This window comes from Alosa sapidissima, chromosome 23, assembly GCF_018492685.1.
Source record: "Alosa sapidissima isolate fAloSap1 chromosome 23, fAloSap1.pri, whole genome shotgun sequence".
Classification (NCBI taxonomy): Eukaryota; Metazoa; Chordata; class Actinopteri; order Clupeiformes; family Clupeidae; genus Alosa; species Alosa sapidissima.
The window spans coordinates 4,931,462-4,948,321 of record NC_055979.1 but is presented as its reverse complement, the minus strand read 5'-3'; the positions used below and the strand labels follow the sequence as shown (position 1 = coordinate 4,948,321).

General features: G+C 40.7%; 1 long non-coding RNA gene across 1 annotated transcript; it reads right to left on the bottom strand.

Moving 5' to 3' along the window:
- Positions 1-11,201: 11,201 nt before the first annotated feature.
- On the bottom strand, positions 11,202-16,212 carry LOC121698458. The gene is made up of 3 exons (XR_006026766.1): positions 15,889-16,212; positions 14,390-14,494; positions 11,202-11,296 (listed from the first exon to the last, which is right to left on the bottom strand). It is a non-coding gene; the product is annotated as an uncharacterized LOC121698458 (long non-coding RNA).
- Between the last annotated feature and the right edge of the window lie 648 nt (positions 16,213-16,860).

Genomic DNA, 16,860 nt, shown 5'->3' with positions numbered 1-16,860 from the left:
ACACAATAGCTGATCTCCTCTATGACTTTAAGGAATGCACCAACGGTCCAACCTCTTTCCTTTTCATTGGAAGTGGTGTCTTTTTACTAGGCTCACTTGTTGTGTGATGTGTCACATCCACCAATGCGAGACAAAATGTAGTTTAGTATCCATTGTCTCTCTCTCATTTGATTTAAACCTAAAAATACACCACTTCCAATGAAAAGGAAAGAGAGCTAGACACCCAGTTAGTCAGAAACGATGTCAGGTTGGACCTTTGGTCTGGGCCACACAACTGACATGTAAATGAGACAAGAAGAGAGGAATGATAAAGCCCAAGCTGGTTGTCGAGCGCCCAGAGAACATGTCCGAGAGCTCCACTCATCTTCTCCTAACGGCCCAGTGGGCATTCAGCAGCTGCTCCTCGAACAAGGAGCTTACACTCACAGGTCAAAGGTCATCTTTGTTCTCTTGATGGGACTGAGCAGGGAGCAGGTGCACACATGCATAACTACTCACACATGTCCTGTCTGTTGTTGTCAATGACCACAGTCTAATACAAATATATATTTATATATTTGTATATATACTGTATATATATATATTTAAAATCTTCATCATAAATATTTTGCGACTGGCAATCTTGCTTCTTGGTATGTGTAAATGCAAGGCAGCATGTCTCTTCATCCGAGTCTTCCTTCAGGCATTCATCCCGACTGGTCTAAGTGGCCATCAGACCAGTCAGAGAGGCGCAGCATGTTTCAGACCAGTCAGAGAGGCGCAGCATGTTTGTGGTTTTGTTTAAAGTGACCCTTTGTGAGAATCTGGGGAGACGGACTGGGCTGCCTAAAGAGCTTTATAGCTGCAGGTGCATGACTCGCCACAGCCACAAGCCTGAACCATGTTAAGCTTCCCTGTCTCTCTCTCTCTCTCTCACTCCGTCTCTCTCTCTCTCTCTCTCTCACTTTGGGCCAATCTCAATTCTCTATTTTACCCCTTCCCCCTTCCCCTTAGTTTTGCGCGTGCACGTGAGACGAAGGGCTATCTCAATTCTCATTTCGATCGAGGGGTAGGGATAAGGGCAAGGGGTAGATGCCCCTTAAAACCAAGTAAGATCGGGAGCTTACTTGAAACCGAGGGGTAAGAGAAATACCCAACATACACCGCTCACACCGGAAAAATAAGCACACCGAGAGATTCATTGACATGAAATGTAGGCATTAATAAGGATTATAAAATTAAAATGGTAATTATTTTATGTTGCATTCAATCTTGTGACCATATATTGAAGGTCCTGTTCTTCACGAGGAAGTTTTAAAAAAATCGCTGTTTTGTGAATGTTAACAGCATATAATTATTTGCGCGAATGTCTCGCATTTTACATATTTCCATGTCTACCCCGCGAATTGGCAGCATACCATGTCAGAAATGTAAAGTCCAACAGCAGCTAAATTCGCGGAACTTTTTTACCGCTCGTCTGATATGAATGCTGCATAGGCCTACTGCTGCCGACTCCTCGCATAGGCTATGTCAAGTAACGACCATTTGGATATTATTGTAAAATATCAAAGGAGTTGTGGGATGTTTACATAGCAAACTGCATGTTTATTTTGTCCCCCATCCCTGTTTCATTCACCCGGACCAAGGTAGGGTGCGAACGAACATAGGCACGTTCAGCTGTTGTTGAAATAATTCCTGAACGGTTTTATTCCGAGCTGAAAATGCAATTATAGCCTATAAGACAGGTTGCTAGTGACAAAATATTAGCTTTCAGTGTGGTACGATCTCTGTAAATTACGTTAATTCAAGTGTTTCAATCATCCAGCTCTCCCTTATGGTTAGTGGTAGGCCTATCTCATTTCCAAGGGGAATATTCTTCACCCCTATGTCTTGCCATTCGGTTTCGAGGGACAAGGGCTAGGGGTAAGATGAAGGGGTAGGGGAAGGGGAAGGGGTAAAACAGAGAATTGAGATTGGCCCTTTGTCTTTCTCTGTTTGTGCATGTGTGTATACTGTGCCTGTGCACTCCTTTAACATATCAACTAACTGGGACCTGCCATTGGTGAAGAGGTTCTACAAATGAAGATAAGTAGGCTGTTTAGATAGATAGATAGATAGATAGATATACTTTATTGATCCCTAGGGGAAATTCAAGGTCACAGTAGCATACAGACAACACACACACATAACACAACACACACACATTCAATAACAGCAGAAAAAGTCATTAAAAGTATATAATATAAAAAAACACAACTTAAGCAATAAGGACTGTAGAAGATAAAGAATATACTAAATATACAAAATACAAATTAATAATAAAAATAAAACTAAATAAAACTTAATAAAAATCAATTCTAAAACACAGTATCCACATAGTGGGTGAATAATCAATCAGGTGCGCTTGCAATGACTAAAGCAGGGACTGAGCCTGTGGTTCTCAGTGCATAAGGTAAGGTAAGGTGCTCTGTGTGAATGAGTGTCATGGTGATGGTGCAAATGAGTAAGTCAAACAGTGCAACAGTGCAAGAATAAAGTCTATATATCTATATATAAATAACTATATTAAGAAAGGTATGTGGCATGGAGGGAGGGGTTGTGCATATGTGCTAATACAGCACGCAAACAGTGAGGCAGAAGACACATGTAAAGTGAATAGTGGACAGACAGTTCAAGACATTGGAGGTGGTGAAAAGGCAGACAGACTATGCGGAGAAGTCTATTTCTCCTCTTCCCTTAAGTGATGCATTAAACCAGTGGTCCCCAAACTTTTTCTTCCTAGGGCCAGCTCACTATGCCTGGCTCTAAGAGAGGGCCAGAGATTCGGAGTATATAAGTAAACATAAATAGCTTAGTGCTGTGAACAACAGCAGTCTACCTTAGTTGAATATTCCATTACATTTAATCATAGGCTACTGCAATTTAATACCATTATTAGCTGTGTTTATATTGCCATCATGCCATATCAGTGTAAAATGTAGCTCAAATGAAATAATACTAATAAAAAGACTTTAACAGTCCCAAAAGTGTATTTTATCCAAAATGTGTGAACTCTGAACTCTGTGTATTTGCATACACAGCTCAAGTTGTGAACAAGCAATATCCTACAAATAATTTGAAGTTCTCAAACTATGAGAGTTTTATGAAGTGCAGGCAAAAACATCTGAAATGACCACTTTCACTCACCTGATGAGAACTTGTGAATTTGTATGAACATTTGAACGAGTGAATACAAAATAGAAATAATTATCCCAGAAAGTCCCAGAAATATGACTTGACTTAGTTAGTTATTAAAAATTAATTGATACACTTCTAGAATACTTTGAGCACTAATGCAGTCAGCCTATTGCATTGTTTGCAGGTAGGCCTCCGTTTCATTCCGTTTTCGATGACAAACGCAAAACAGCGCCAAAACAACCACCAGTGGACAGAAAGAGTATTACATGTGTACTGTTAAGACTCGCCATAGAGAATGAATGGGGGAAATTACGGAAGTTATAGTTTGACGATGTCGTACTCCCATGCGGGCCAGATGCTATATACCGCGGACATGTTTTGGGGGGCCACCCAAAATGAGGTGGCGGGCCGTAGTTTGGGGACCACTGCATTAAACAGTTCAATGGCCCTGGGGATGAATGACTTCCTCAGTCTGTCTGTTGTGCAAGGCAGTGAGTGAGTTTAGTCAGTTAAAAAAAGAGTGCTCTTAACATGCATTCAGTAAGGGGATTGCATTCAATACTCACCATCAATTCAGTGGATGCAAGTGAAGTCCACAGATTGATGTCAGACACTAGACAATGATATCATCACAATGACATTGGATACACCAAAACATCCGGGGACTATAGGGCTCAAATTCTGTAACAACTGAACTGTTCATGTAGTCAGAGTTTTCCTCTGATATGCTCCACAAATGGTTGGATTGTAATAATTATTCTTTGTCCCATTTATGTAAACACAGTAAACCCACGATGGCAACATCAGTATCACTCATACTGTGGACACAGTCTTTTGAGGCCATCTTATTGAATATCTGTCCCCACATTATATACCTGACCAGAACATGGTTATTTTGCATGCCCACATTAGAGAAAGTGTCTGTGTATGTGTGTGTGTGTGTGTTTGTATGCAGTGTTGGGAGTAACGAGTTACAAAAGTAATGTAATTACTATAATATATTGCTTTTTGCTGTAACACAGTAATGTAAGGCATTACAAAAAACAATTGGGTAATATTTTACTCAGTACAAACTTCAGTAACGCGCATTACAATGCATTTTAACCTGAAATTAAGTGGTGTTATGTTTTGATACATATTCGCAGACAACTGCGCAAATAGCAGAACGTATCTCCTGTTACTGGTTGAAGATAAATGTGGCTGGCTGCAACTGACTCGATGGACATAAGCCTACGCTCATTATTTTCAATTTATCAGAGACAGTTAGGATATGAAGAACAGTTAAGTGCACTTTGTGTGTGAAACCGAAAGATCTCTATAGCCTACCTCGCGAAATAGCACAATTAATTTAATGACACATCTAGAGCGGTGCCACGCTAATCTTTTAGATTCTTGATAAAGCATAAATGCTCTTCATGTCAGCTTCGTGCTGTGAACTTGAATTAAAGAGAATGAAGGGATAGAAATTTAAAAAAGATGGGGACTTGGACTTAGGTCGCAAAAACAGTGACTTCAGACTTGACTTGCGACTCCACAAAGACTTCAGACTTGACTCGGACTCGAGCTTCGAGACTACTGAACAAGCTGTATTTCATGCAATTATTGCTTTTTTAATCTAAATTTATTCATGTATTTCTATTTTATTTTACTGCTACATATACTTTGTGAAACGTATAACGAGCGGCATGGCCTTTGCCATAATGTGCAATGTAAGGCATGCGCTATGTGCGCACACTCACAGATCAAGGTCAAGGTCAAGGCAACTTTATTGTCCCCGAGGGGCAATTAATTGCACAGCCAGAAGACAGACACAAGGACAAGACACACAACAATACATAACACACAAATATAGTTATAACAGATATAAATGCATTGACCATGGCGACAAGAAGTCCTCCCGGAATTGTGCCTTTTATCATTACTTTCGGTCAGGGTCGGACTGGGAACAAAATTCGGCCCTGGCAATTTTCTCCTGGACCGGCCCACTACTGGACCGACAACCAGAGGTGGAAAGTAGCTTAACTAAATACATTTACTCACGTTACTGTATTGAGTAGTTTTTTTGTGTATTTTGTATGTTTTAAGTAGTTTTTAAAATTGGTAGGCTACTTTTATTTTTACTTGATTACGTTTTGAGTGAAGTATTGTACTTCGCTACATCACAAATTCCATCCGTTACTGAGTAAAAAAAAAAAGTTAAGACTAGCGACAACCGAAAGGAAAGGAAGGGGGGAAATTGCGCCCGGAACCACTATCAGCATGTAGCCTACCATAGGGCATGAATCAAGCTGGCGCCAAGTTGGAGATGGAAGTGGATCACGATACCTCAGATTACCTGTGTAACTAACTGTATTTGCCGCTCTTTCAATTGGTTGTCTCAGTTCTATTGCGGAGACATTCAAGCAGTTTAACACCATGGGATTTCGTGTCATTACGTGTGTGCTCACCTTTCTTTGGAAAGAAGTGTATTAGCTGTTTCCCCTCATTTTGATCTCTCCTGTTTTTGCCTTTGTTTTTTGGTAATCCGACTTGGTTTTCTTGGAGAAAGACATTGTAGCCTACCAGCAGCACAATAATTAGCTGTCCACTACTAGCGATGCTCAACTACGTAAACAAAATGAGATACCTTATGAATCGTTGTGCAGGCGGACCAAACCATTTTGCGCTTTAGCAAGGGAGAGTGAGAATGACCTTAGACCTTGTCAAACTCCGATTAGGTAGTGGGCCGGATTTGTTGGAATGAAATCTCGTGGGGGGCTGTCATTGTCATGGTCATTATCATTTTTCTGCATGGGTGTCAGAGTGTTGTTTGATTATCACTTATGAGCAAACAAGTCGCCTAGACAATAATGTGCTGCTGTCACATACTGCTCTTTCTCTCTTGAAATGCCCTACTTCCATGTTAGTTTTTCTGCTTATTCCTTGCTGAGGATGGTTTGTAGTGCTAGGTTTAATCAATTTGTCATATTATAGAAATATTGGTTATAACACATTGTTGAAGAAAACTGGATGTGAATCTTTTTTTTTCTGACTTTCCGTTCCTACCAAAAACATCTGGGGGGGCCGTTAAACCTACTGGCAGGCCTGATGTTTGACATCCCTGCCTTAGACAGTCTTCACTATTTCTTTGTACAAAATGTAGTCAGTCAAACTTTACATTTTGTCTGACATTCATTTTGACATTTAATTTGGAAATTAAAATATTCAGGTAAAATAAGATATATTCCAGACTTTTCAAGGGCCCTCTCCTCCATTGAGGCCCTGTAATCAGTCCCACTTTTCCCACAGTCCGAGGCCCTTGGATCTGCTGAACTCCTTTACAAATAAAGTAAACTGAACTGAAACTCAACATGGGCCTGCCTGCCCAGGGCCGGCCCGAGGCATAAGCGAACTAAGCGGCTGCTTGGGGCCCCCAATCGAGTTTTTTCTTTTTTTTTTTTTTTGACATCAATGAATGAATAAATGAAACAATTAATAATTCAAAACAAGAAAATTCTGATTTCATGATCAATGTGCCTGCCTACCTCTACTGTGTCTGCCAGCCTTTGAGTCACGCGCATAAACTAGACACCTCGGGTTCATAGACAATTCGTGCAGACACTGCATCAAGTTCAAAAATCGGAAGAGACGGTGAGATGTTAAGACAAGTCACAAAAAAGCACATATCCCTCTGGTGCCGAAAACAGAAAGAAGAAAATGACAGAGGAGAAAAACGAGCAAGATACAGGTATGTTTGCATTATTATTTACAGTATGTTTTGTGCTTGAGGTAGCTAGCTAGCTGTCATGATCGAATATAAGCCATCACCAGAACTAAATCCCCGCCATCAACAGAGAAATGTCTCCCATTAATATATATTTATCTAGGTGTATTTCAGATGTCAAGGATATTGGGATTGTTTTGGATGTTCAATCAAGCATGTACCCTAGCTCTAGGTGGGCTTATGTTGTAAATTAAAGTTAGCTAGCTGACTGAAGTGGACATTAGCACTACATTAGCTACATGAAAACGTAGCTGAAGGCAAATTTACCACAGAGGGATTGTTTCTGATTTCGCACCTGAAAGTGTTGATAGTTTATTACTGTTCAATAATATGTAACATAGTGGTAAGTCTGATAGCAACAGCAGGCTAAGCCCAGGCTCCTAGTCCAAACCCCAACCCACTAGCGCGACTCTGGGCATCGGTAACGTTCCAGCTTCATAGGCAAAGATGGAACAGTACGTGCGCTCTGCTCTAAGATATTTGGAGAGAGATGGTAGTGTTTGAGAAAATATACCATGTTGGGTGGGGAGACTTCTGTGATGAAAATAGACTTAAATTGGATTAAGACAGTGGCGAGTGATGTAGCGGTGCTACCCTAATATTTAGGCTGCAGTAGATCACCATGTTAAGCGTTCACCAGACCATACTGCAATTAAGTATACTTTTGATTATGCCTCATTTGCCAATAGAATATGAATTGTTACATGTGGAATTGCTTGTTGATGAGTGTAAGTAATGATAGCAAAATAAACTCATTCTGCTCATCAAATATGCACTTTTTTTTTCAGAGACACTGTTGAAGTACTTTGGAGCACATCTCTACCTCTACCTAACTCTACCTCATCAAGTGTCTGCCTCCATGGCTGATGACACAGAAGGTGAGGTTTTCTTGATGGCAAATGGTTACATAGCCTGTTAATATGACATGACACATTTAACATAGTTTTTGTTTTATTTATTTATGTATTTATTTAATCATTGCAGGTTCGTCCACTGCAGAGTTGCAGATACCTGAAAGCCAGGAACGAAGTAGGAATAAGTATCTATTTTTTGGGACATTTTATTTTTGATTATTAATGTTTGTCTATTTTGGTTTTATTTTGTAGTTGAAGATTGCTCATTTAATGTACATTTGCAGATTTATTCTGCAAATCTGTTGAAAAACAAGTCATTAAACGGATGTACTTGTTTACAACAAATACAAATGCTGTTGTATTTTGTTATTTGTCAATTCAACTTCAGTAAACCACCCTTAGTGCTTCACTTTGAATATGAATGTTTCAAATAAATCTGTGATTTTAGTACCCTCTAAGATTAAAAGGTGACAGGGTTGGTGTAAATAACAACTATATTAATACATTGGTTTACCAAGCACATGGGGCCAGAAGTCTAGAGCGGAGCCCCAAAACATTTTTGGCATGTGAGCAATGATGGATTACTGAATGAGCCTACCGAGTCCTTATGCATCTGTGTACAGGGGGACAGTAGTTCATAATCAGTCACTGTATTAATACTTAACCTCACTGTATTAATTTATAATATGACATTATAGTGTGAAGTTGTCAATTATCGCCAAGCACAGGTGACTCTGCGTTGTGGGAGGGGGCCCCCAAATCAAATTCTGCTTAGGGCCCCCAAAAGGCTCGGGCCGGCACTGGTAGAAATTATGTGATTAGAAGACATCAAATATGGTTAACCTTACCTTTCTTGCAAAAAAGACCAGGCGCGACACAAAATTACTGGATCCCGGACTGATAGATGTAACGTTAAATCCTTGCAGTGAGTGCAGTGAAGTGCAGCCTTGTAGCAGTAGGATAATGGTGCGCAGCAAATGGGATTTTTACGTGCGCAGCTTTTTTATAGTGTTGTCTTACACTTCCTATGTTTCATGGACTGTAACGGTAGGCTATGTGTTTATGTAGTCATTTTAATACAGAATTAACTTTGATGAAATTATAATCAGTACTCAATCAATACTGCATGTTAGTGTTTTCTCCAGTGGTGCTCAGACCTAATGCAATGCGTAGGCAAAGCATTTGAAATTTCACATAGCAGTCACATACCTTGAAAATGAACTTTATTAGTTTAACAGTTGAATTGAAAACCGAATTGTCTGTAGTCTCCTTATTTCATGCGACTGCTTAACCAGAGCACTTATTAGACATTCTCTGGCTTAACAAACTGTTTCAACAATGTTTTCTTCTACGCGATTCACGCGAAATTATCGTGAAGCTTCTGCACAGCGGCGCCATCGACTGGTCTGGCATATGCACTACAGCACATTTAGCCGGTTACACCTCTGTGTACACCTCTCTACACCTCTTGCCGGAGTCGTTAAAGGTGTGAAAGCGGTAAGAGAAAATCCACCCGGCGGTGTCGTGTAAACGGCCTCTAAATTAGCTATGTACCAAAAACATGTTACCGTGACTCAAAGAGCTGTAAACAGTGTTGAAGGCAGCGTGTAGAAATCCGCTTGGAGCTCCACTGGAAATTTGAATTGCGAACTTCTAGCCTGTCAAACCTTGAAATGCAGAACTACCCAGCTAGCCACCAAAACATGCAGTCTTACCTACTGTTTGTAATTTATAGACGGCTCTTCTATTTCTTCAGTGCTGGGCCCCCCAGGGTTCAGTGCTGGGCCCCCTTCTCTTTGCTATCTACACCAACTCCTTGGGACAGATTATCCATTCGCATGGCTTCTCATACCACTGCTATGCAGACGACACACAGCTCTATCTGTCCTTTCCACCTGATGACCCCTTGGTTTCAGCACGGATCTCGGATTGCCTCTCAGACATAGCTACATGGATGAAGGCACACCACCTCCAGCTGAACCTCTCAAAGACTGAACTGCTGGTCCTCCCAGCTAAACCTACCATACACCACAACATCAACATTAAATTTGACTCCCTGTCTGTATCACCTACCAGGACTGCAAGAAATATAGGAGTTCTCAGATCATGTTGCCTCAGTCGCCCGGTCATGGCGTTTCGCACTCTACAACATACGGAAAATCAGGACTCACTTGACTCAAGATGCTACCCAACTTCTGGTTCAGGCAATAGTCACCTCACAACTCGACTACTGCAACGCCCTCCTGACAGGTCTCCCAGCCTGCGCCTGGTCTACAACCAACCCAAAAGGGCACATGTTACCCCGCTGCTCATCCAGCTACACTGGCTACCTATGGCGGCCCGCATCAAATTCAAGGCTCTAACGCTTGCCTACAAAGTAGTCTCCGGTTCTGCTCCCACCTACTTAATGCCCTCATACAGACATACGCTACCTCCAGACCCCTGCGCTCCTCAGACGAATGACGTCTAGCTCTACCACCGGTACGCTCAGGCCAATCCAAACTTTTCTCATCTGTTGTTCCTCGTTGGTGGAACACATTGCCAGTTCCTACAAGGGCAGGGACATCCCTCTCCATTTTCAAAAAACTCCTGAAGACCCAGCTCTTTAGAGAACATCTCCTCTCATAGCAACACTTACAACAAGTCTTGCTGATCCTAGCACTCACCAGCCGTCTTAAACTGACAAGTAACTGTTAAAAACAGCACTCACTGATGCACTTATTCTTACTGTACTCTAATGCTTTTTAAATTGTCCTAAAATTGCTGAGAATTGCTTTAAAACTTAAACTGTTTACCATGTTGTAAGTCGCTTTGGCTAAAAATGCGTCAGCCAAATGTAATGTAATGTAATTTCTTATCCTGCACTGCCACCTAATTATATATATATATATATATATATATATTTATCTCTTACAGCCCGACAACATTCGTCAGTGAATCTTTATGGGCACAACCCTCCTACCTGACATGATGTTAAAACGAGACCCTCGATATATCGGACATTACAATTTCTGTAATATGATTTACATGCAAACTACCGGAAACATTGACGTCATTAACCCAACCCTTGACAAAACCAAATCAGACTAAAGAAATTGACAAGCTATACATGTGTGAATAAAATGGGCAGCAAATTAAATTCATTTCTGTGAATCTTACTTTAAGTACCTTTAGTTTAAATCAATGTTTTCTTAAGTTTAAACACGCCACTCTTGTAATATGATGTCTAGGCTACCTTTGCTTCTAATATACATTTCTAAAATACATAATTTCTAATATCAGCTGATTACACACATAAACAGTAAAATGAAGCTTGTCCATACATTTGGAAATCCATTACCACAAATGACAAACAAAACAATTCCAGAGAAAAGTGGACATGTTTATTAGTGTCTAAAGTGTTCCACAATGTGTGTTGCATTTTGTAAAGATATTCATGAGAAATCAAGTTTCAGTGTCCATGTCTGGTCGGTGCCAGTCCAAAGGTAGATCACTGTCTCACTGTCCATTGAGGCCTGTCAACCTGTGAAAATAAAATCAACAAACAATCAGTGTTTTAAACTGGTTTTAAAAACTGTGGAAGAACTTTAGCTTAAAGGTCTATAAAGAGGTCACAGTGTTTCCTCTACGTTTATTTCAGCATGGCAGCCCACCACGGTTTAATTAATACCGCCATGGTATCAGAATCAGGGCAGACGCACAATGTAGCTGCAGTTGCTTTTTAAACTAGATGTACCGCATAGCGGTACAAAATATGACAGCAGCTCAGTCCTGTACATCCGTTCCGCGAAAATAAATCACACTAATTAATTTGTATCCATCTTTTACTCCATCGCCCACTCTTGAAACTTTTGTGTATGCTTGTTTGGCGTGCCTGTGTGTGTGTGTGCGGCTGCACAGAGAGTAGCCTACTGGCGCTGCAAAGGTGAATAGATTGTAGAAAAGCCAAAAAAGTTGTAGTATTGTTATAAAACCTTTAAAATCTCTAAACAATCACAAGAAGGGCAGTTCATCACAGTTCATCCATTGCAACTGGATTGATGAAAGGTCACTTACACCTGTAGGCTATATTGTATTTGGGAAAAGCAGAAGGTATCAGCATAATGTTATATTTTTATTTATTTATTTATTAATAAACAAAAACATCATAGTCATCTTTAGTTCATGTGATACTTTATTGTCAATGCACAAATTAAGTAAGCTTACCAGTAGTCTGAAACAAAATGCAGTTTTACATCTAACCAGTGGTGCAAATAATTGACATGTCCAAATGGGCCTTCATGAAATGCGTCGCTAGACTGTTCATACACATTTTAACGGGCCAAGTTGAAGAACTATTGTTCGTGCAAATATAGGCTGATTCATGTTCCCTTGCATTGTGTAACTGAGGTCCATGGTTAGTCTGGCTTTCACTATACCAAGCTCAATCTTTTAAGAAATCAAAAAATAAATTGCTGGCAGATCAGGCTGGATTCACCCAGCCTAGTCCATGGTAGACGCCCGATATTGTTTAATTTTCCGATTGAGATATCCACGCTCTGGCTATTCTAAATGCAAAAATGCATCAGGGAGTTATGACAAAACCGTAACTGTTAACAAACTAGATCCTAATAGAAAGCTGTTAGCTTCCCTAAGCTACAGGTATAAGGTAGGTCTATTTACAACATAAATTGTCAATAGGCTATGCTGGCGACACATATAAAATCTCCTTTGGAAACCAATGGCTTATGCCTTACAGTATCAAGCGGACTTAAGCTGCCACGTGGCGAAAAGTTTTAATACAATTCACACAGCTTCATGAATCACGGAAAGCGCAAATGAAGTAGGACCCTGGGACCCACTACACAGTAGCTTAAGGTTTGTTGCTAAAGCAGCCATAATGGAAGCCATAATGAAGGTGTCATTGTTTGGATACTTCACACACACGTGCTTTTTAATCTCACAGACTACAACTACCAAGCTGGAATCAAAGCACATCGATTCCCCTCTTACACCCTGCACACACTTCAAACAAATAAACAGGCGTCTCAGTCTCACGCATGTATAGCCATAGGCAAAACTGTATCAGACCGGTGTAACATTGGTAAATCTTCCATTGCACAGAATGATTTTTGTAGCACGTGCAACAAATAATATTACGATTATGTGTACAGCCCTGCCTTGGATACATCTCTCAAAGTGCGCTCTAAAATATTTGGTTTAGATGTAGATCATCACGGGTGCGTTAATTTTTAAAATAGAGTATTGAAGTAGCCTAGTGGGTGTTTGGGAATGAACGTTAGCTCAGATGCTTTTTGAGACTTTTTGTGGTCTTAATGCAACACTTTACAAAGCACTGACAGGGCCACCAAGGACTGTGACCAAATCAACAGCAGAAAAAACCTATTTAGCAAGCAGAAATGTCCCAGCCCGGTCTTTGCATCATAGACAGGTTATCTTTCAGGTATATTTTCTATTAGAAAACCATCGCGTTAGGGAACGTTGTGATTATGGGCCAGGTTGATGTGGGCCCTTGAGACCAACTTACCATAAAAAAATCTTCATCCTCAGTGCCACGGTTCAGGTAGTTATTTAGGAAAAACTTCATTTTTTGGGTTTCGGGGGGCCCAGCACGGTGGGGGAGTGGCCCCCGGGGACCAAACTATTTTTTTCTGTAAAAGTCTAGCGGGGCTACATACCCACCAAATTTCATGTGCCCCGGTGTTTCGGTGTCCCAGGTATCGTTGACAGTTTAAGAAGTTTTCACAAAGATGAATACCTCGGTATCTTTACTTCTGAGAGACTGAGCCTCTCGTTTCTCTTTTTACTAGAGATGCTCCGATCAGCATTTTTGGGGCCGATCACCAAAATCATGATCTGCCGATTGCCGATCACAGAATGGCAGGGGAATAGGAATCTTTTATCTATAATCTATCAGAATTTGCACCAATTGTACCAATGATTGCACCATTACTAGTAGCTAAACATATTTAGTAATTTGAATACTTCATATTGATTTTTAAACTATTACACTTAGGCATATCGTTAATGTGGTGTATAGGTCTAATTGAGTGCACATTGGTGATGTGTAGGTGTAATTGAGTGCCTGTCACTTTAAGAAATATGTGAGAGTAATTATCAGTCTCACGGTTTTAGGCTAGTGAATACAAGTTGCGCATAGTGCCAAATGTAATGTAATAGTGCATAAGGATGCAATGTGGATGCAATTCATTGTTTTCTATGTCATTAGATAACAAATCGAAGAAAATCTTTCTGGGATCATAGAGGAAATAAGTGTCTTGCAATGTTCATTAATGATTTTAGTGAGCACTAGGGCCTACTGACAGACGTAACATGAGCTAGCGGGATAGTTAGCAAGGAGCTCTCTCCAGATGTATAAGTTTTCCATGGTTGCGTAGTAGATTTGCGTAAGCGCAAAGTGGTTCACTGTGTGTGTGTGTCTGCGTGAGGCTATGTTCAATTCAACTCGGTAGCTTATCCATCTGGTCAATAGCCTCGAATTCACGCCACTTCAATCGGAGCATCACTACTTTTTACATCAAATTATGGTGCCAGTTAACCTCCATACTCCATGGGAACATGAAAGTAAGACTTGTATAGTTGAAAGCCCACTCACCACATTAAGGTGCAGGCCACGAGTGGGGTGTTAGTAGGATAAGACACCTGTCTCTGCCAGGAGTAATGCGGAGTGAATGCTAAAGGTGGTCTTTTTCGTTGAGGCCTGACAGACAACAAAGAACAAACAAAGAACAACAAAGGACAAACAAAGTTAGGACAATCATTGACAAGGACATACAAAACAAGGACATACATAGAAAAGCATGACCACTGCTGTGTATAACATACATCAAACTAGAACAGGAAGTTTTCATGTGTTATCATGTTTATAATTAAAATGTATTCGCTGACGCTTTTAGTCCTTGGTTAAAACATAATTCTCATAAATCTCTGTTTCAGTTGGTTTCACCTAGCTCGAGTTACCAGGCAGCCACAGCGCTACAGTCTTGGGGCATGAGAATGGGCAGTAAGTGTAACGGCTGTAGCTGCCTGGTAAAGAGGTCAATGCGAAAAATCGCAGGAATTCCCCTTTACTATTTCGGAAAATCATAGAGTGTTAATAATAGGGAAAAAATAAAAACAATATGCAGGTTACAAGGCAGCCACAGCACTACAGTCTTGGGGGCATGAACATGGGGGCTCATGAGCATGCCCCCAAGTGTGTGGTGCTGTGGCTGCCTGGTACAGAGGTCTATGCGAAAATCGAGTGGACAATGGAGAAAACGCTTAGCTTACTCCGTTTATGACAGAAATTAACTTGTTAACACAACACTGCCTTTATTTGGTGCAAATCTCCTTTACTTTCGTTGGTTAGGCTATAGTCCACTAGGCTCACCACAAGTGCATACACAATGTTTTTGGCCAAGTTTTGCTTTAATCCAATTTACCTTCGTTTCTACCAGTCGTTGCTTTTTTTTCCTGCGTCGAATTGCGATTGAGTGTGCATCTCATGTAACAGTGGTGTCTCTGCGGAGACATCCACTCTCCATGTTTCATTTTTGCTGTTGTTGTGAGCGAACTAGTAGGCTACGATATGGGAAATGCTTTCAATACGATCTGTATTTCCTCTCCCGATACACGTAAAAAAAACAACGATTTCATAGGTCTACAACTGTAAGATTGACTCGATCGAGTGATGGCCACAGGAAAACCCATTCGTAAGTCCTAATAGCTCGTCACTTTACGCGCAAATGGTTGACCACAAACCAGAGGCTACTAATGAACCGTGGCGCTTAGCTATAAATTGAGGAAAAGGTTAATAAACACACATGTATTTACTCTACCGATACACGTAAAAAAAACAACGGTTCCATAGGTCTACAACTGTAAGATTGACTCTGACCGAGAGTTGGAAAACCCATTCACAAATTAGCCTGTTAGCCACTGTTAGACTTACATTTCTTCTCCCGAAATAACTATGCTAGGGTAACATTACTTATACTTACCAAAGGACTGATTAACGTTGTTTTCATGAGAGAAAGTGATAGTTGTGTAACTTCAAAAATGTTATCAAGCAATTGTTATGGTAAATTCAAATCAAGTAATTCATGTACTTACCTTGATTGGTGGAGAGTTGTTGTTAGCTGGAGGGTGGTAATCTGCTGTTTCCCACGACAAGGTGATATCCAAGAGTCGTTTTTCAGAAAATATAGCTTTTGGCTGAGGATTGCTTTTGACAATGGAAGTGCTACTCTGAGAGCGGTAGGAAGAATAAACTTCTGCTGCAGTTATACTTATATGATGTTTCCACTAGCATATGAGCTAGTTTACGGTTGATTTCACTACTGTCAAACAGCAATACAATAGCATTAGCTAAATAACTCGCAACTATGAGCTAGTTTACGGTTGATTTCACTATTGTCAAACAGCAATACAATAGCATTAGCTAAATAACTCGCAACTATGAGCTAGTTTACAGTTGATTTCACTACTGTCAAACAGCAATACAATAGCATTAGCTAAATAACTGGCAAATATGAGCTAGTTTACGGTTGATTTCACTACTGTCAAACAGCAATGCAATAGCGTTACACTTAAGAAACATAAAAATAGATCAAAGTATAACCTAAAGTTAGCTTATTTTCCCGCGATTACAGCAGGGTTAATCAGACAGCATTGTTTGCACTCGTAGGTGACGTCACACAAACCAGCCAATCACACCACTGTTGCTGTACTGGGCAAGAGCAGTTTGTTGTTAGGGGTGCTGTACCGTTGTCAAGGGTCTTCAGAGCAGCTGGTGGTCCCTCGAGAAGCACGTGAGTTGGTGCTAACCCTGGGCCATGCCATTCCCTGGGCTGGCCACTTGGGGAAACATAAGACTAGGTCTCGCATCAGCAAACACTTTTTCTGGCCAGGTTTGCGAGCAGAGGTAGCTCAGTTTTGCAGAAGCCGTCCTGAGTGCCAAAAGGCCACTGCTAGGGGTCCCTGTAAAGTCCCTATGCAACCCTTGCCAATAATAACTACTCCATTTGAGCGTCTGGGAATGGATGTCGTAGGCCCTGTAGAAAAGAGCAGATCAGGTAATCGCTT